Raw genomic sequence first — 3,201 nt, forward strand, 5'->3', positions numbered from 1 at the left:
ATGGCCTATTGCTTAAAACACTTCAGTAGCCTCCCTTGGCTCTGAGAATAAAGGACCCAACTCTAGGCAATCTTTCTGAGAACATCTCGCCTCCTTTCTTCTCCAGGTCTTCCTGCTATATTGGCCTTCTTTCAGTTCACTGAACACCAAGCTTCTTTCTGCCACAGGACATTTGCACATGCTGTGCCCTTTATATAGGACTATGCTGTCCAGAACAGTAACCACTAGCCACATATGGCTAGTGAGCACTTGAACAGAATTGTGAAGATTATTTAATTTCAATTAATTAAATTAAAATTTGAAAAGCATTCAATTCAGTTATCCAAAAACTTTTAACTACTCTTTAAATACCTTGGGTATGTGAATCTACTTTTCAATTTGAATTTTTTAAAAATCTAAATACAGATCAAGTATTTCTTTTTTTTTTTAATTTTTTTTTTTTTTTGGTCTTTTTGTCTTTTGTTGTTGTTGCTATTTCTTGGGCCGCTCCTGCGGCATATGGAGGTTCCCAGGCTAGGGGTTGAATCGGAGCTGTAGCCACCGGCCTACACCAGAGCCACAGCAACGCGGGATCCGAGCCGCGTCTGCAACCTACACCACAGCTCACGGCAACGCCGGATCGTTAACCCACTGAGCAAGGGCAGGGACTGAACCCGCAACCTCATGGTTCCTAGTCGGATTCGTTAAGCACTGCGCCACAACAGGAACTCCAAGATCAAGTATTTCTGATGAAAACTGAGTGTCTGGATTAAGATATGCTGTAAGTATAAATGCACACACAGAATGATGAAGACTTAGTTAAAAATGTAAAAGATCTCATTAATAATTTTTTATATTGATTACATGTTAAAAAGATAATAATTTGCATAATTTGGTTAAATAGAAGATGTGATTAAAATTAACCTTACTTGTTTCTTTTTACTGTTTAAATGTGGTTACTAGAAACATTTTTTCCCTTTTTTTTGTTTTTGTTTTTGTTTTTATGGCCACACCTGCAGCATATGGAAGTTCCCAGGCTAGGGGTCGAATCAGAGCTGCAGCTACCAGTCTATCCCACAGATACGACAACACCAGTTCTGAGCCGCGTCTGTGACCTACACCACAGCTGGAGGCAAAACTGGATCATTAAGCCATGAAGCAAAGCCAGGGATAGAACCTGCATCCTCGCAGACTTTGTTGGAGTCTTAACCCACTGAGCCACAGTGGGAACTCCCCCCAATTTTTTAATTAGATAAGTGGCTCAGATTTTTTTTTTTTTTTGTCTTTTGTCTTTTCAGGGCTGTACTTGCGGCATATGGAGGTTCCCAGGCTAGGGGTCTAACCAGAGTTACAGCTGCCAGCCTACACCAGAGCCACAGCAATGCCAGATGGGAGCCGCGTCTGTGACCTACGCCATAACTCATGGCAACGACAGATCCTTAACCCACTGAGCAAGGCCAGGGATCAAACCCGCAACCTCGTGGTTCCTAATCGGATTCGTTTCTGTTGCACCACGATGGGAACTCCATCAGATTTTTTAAATTATAGTTTATTTACATTGTTCTGTCAATTTCTGCGGTAAGGTGGCTCATATCGTATTTCTATTGGATAGCCCTGGTCTATAATGCCATTCCTCATCTTTGTATTAACCCTTCTATTCATCCTTCAGAGCTTGGCTTAAATATTACCTCCCCTGGGAGTTCTCTTCATGGCTCAGCAGATAACTTACCCAACTAGGATCCATGAGGATGCGGGTTCAATCCCTGGCCTTGCTCAGTGGGTTAAGGATCCTGTGTTGCTGTGGCTGTGGGTGGCATAGGCCAGCGGCTGTAGCTCCAATTAGACTCCTAGCCTGGGAGCCTCCATATGCCGCAGATGCAGCCCTAAAATAGAAAAAAAAAAATCACCTCCTCTGAAAAGCGTCCCTGAGATAGAGTCCTTTTATTTGTATTTAGTTTTATCTATTTTCATAGCTCTGTATATGTTTCCAAGGTTGCCTGCCTTTATCTCCACTCATTTATAACTATACATTTATTTGAAGGATTACTTGATTCACGCTTGTCCCCAACCGACCTCTAAGCTCCATGAGAGGGAGGCCCCTGTCTGCTTCCCCTCTGGGAACCAAATATCCATCCAGAGCCTGGTGCATGGATGGCTACCAGTGGACACTTCAGAATTTCTCAAGAGGTAAGTACATCCATGGTTCTGCCTTCAGGTCCAGCTGTCCCCAATCATCTCAGAGATCCTGAGCATCCCTCCCACTAGAAGGGGCCACAGGACCCTTTCAGTACATAGATTCTACCTCTCCCAGATGGCAAGTCCTCCTATAGAGCTAACTAGAAGCCCTCTTGCTGCAAGCTGGCCGAGCTCTTTGCTCCATCCTTAGAGATAAAGAGAACAGTGCTTCTCAGACTTGAATGTGCAGGCCAATCACCTGCAACCTTGTTAAAAAGCAGACTCTGGTTCCTCAGGTCTGGGATGGGACCTGAGATTCTTCTTTCTTTCTTAGGGCAGCACCGTGGCATATGGAAGTTCCCAGGCTAGGGGTCGAACCTGCACCACAGCCACAGCAACACCGGATCTGGGCCGCATCTGTGACCTCCACCGCAGCTCATGGCAACACCAGATCCTTAACCTACTGATTGAGACCAGGGATTGAACTCACATCTTCATGGATACTAGTCAGGTTTTTTTCTTTTTGCTTTTTAGGGCCACACCTGTGGCATATGGAGGATCCCAGGCTACGGGTTGAATTGGAGCTGTACCTGCTGCCTACACCACAGCCACAGCAATGAAGGATCCAAGCCGTGTCTGCGACCTACACCACAGCTCATGGCAACGCCAGATCCTTAACCCACTGAGAGAGGCCAGGGATCGAATCTGTGTCCTCAGATTCATTAACCACTGAGCCACGATGGGAACTCCACTAGTCAGGTTCTTAACCTGCTGAGCCACAACTGAAACTCCCAGGATGCTCATTTCTAACAAGCTGCCCAGTGGTAATGTTGATCCTGGTCCATGGACCACACACACTTTGAGTAACAAAGATGCAGAGAATCTGGTCACCTAACTATCCCCTGAGTTTTCTTCCTGCTGTGGCCCCTCTGCAGAGGAGACCATGGTGGGGGGGGAGTCTCTTGAAATTCTGCCCTGTCCCTTCCCACCCCCATGGGTACCCCACCAGCCCCTGTCCCCTGACAAGGAACATGGTACCTGTGGCTA

Source organism: Sus scrofa, chromosome 6 (genome assembly GCF_054392235.1).
Source record: "Sus scrofa isolate SSC_HxYL_T2T_F1_AM1 chromosome 6, Sscrofa_HxYL_maternal_Yorkshire_Landrace_v2.0, whole genome shotgun sequence".
Classification (NCBI taxonomy): domain Eukaryota; kingdom Metazoa; phylum Chordata; class Mammalia; order Artiodactyla; family Suidae; genus Sus; species Sus scrofa.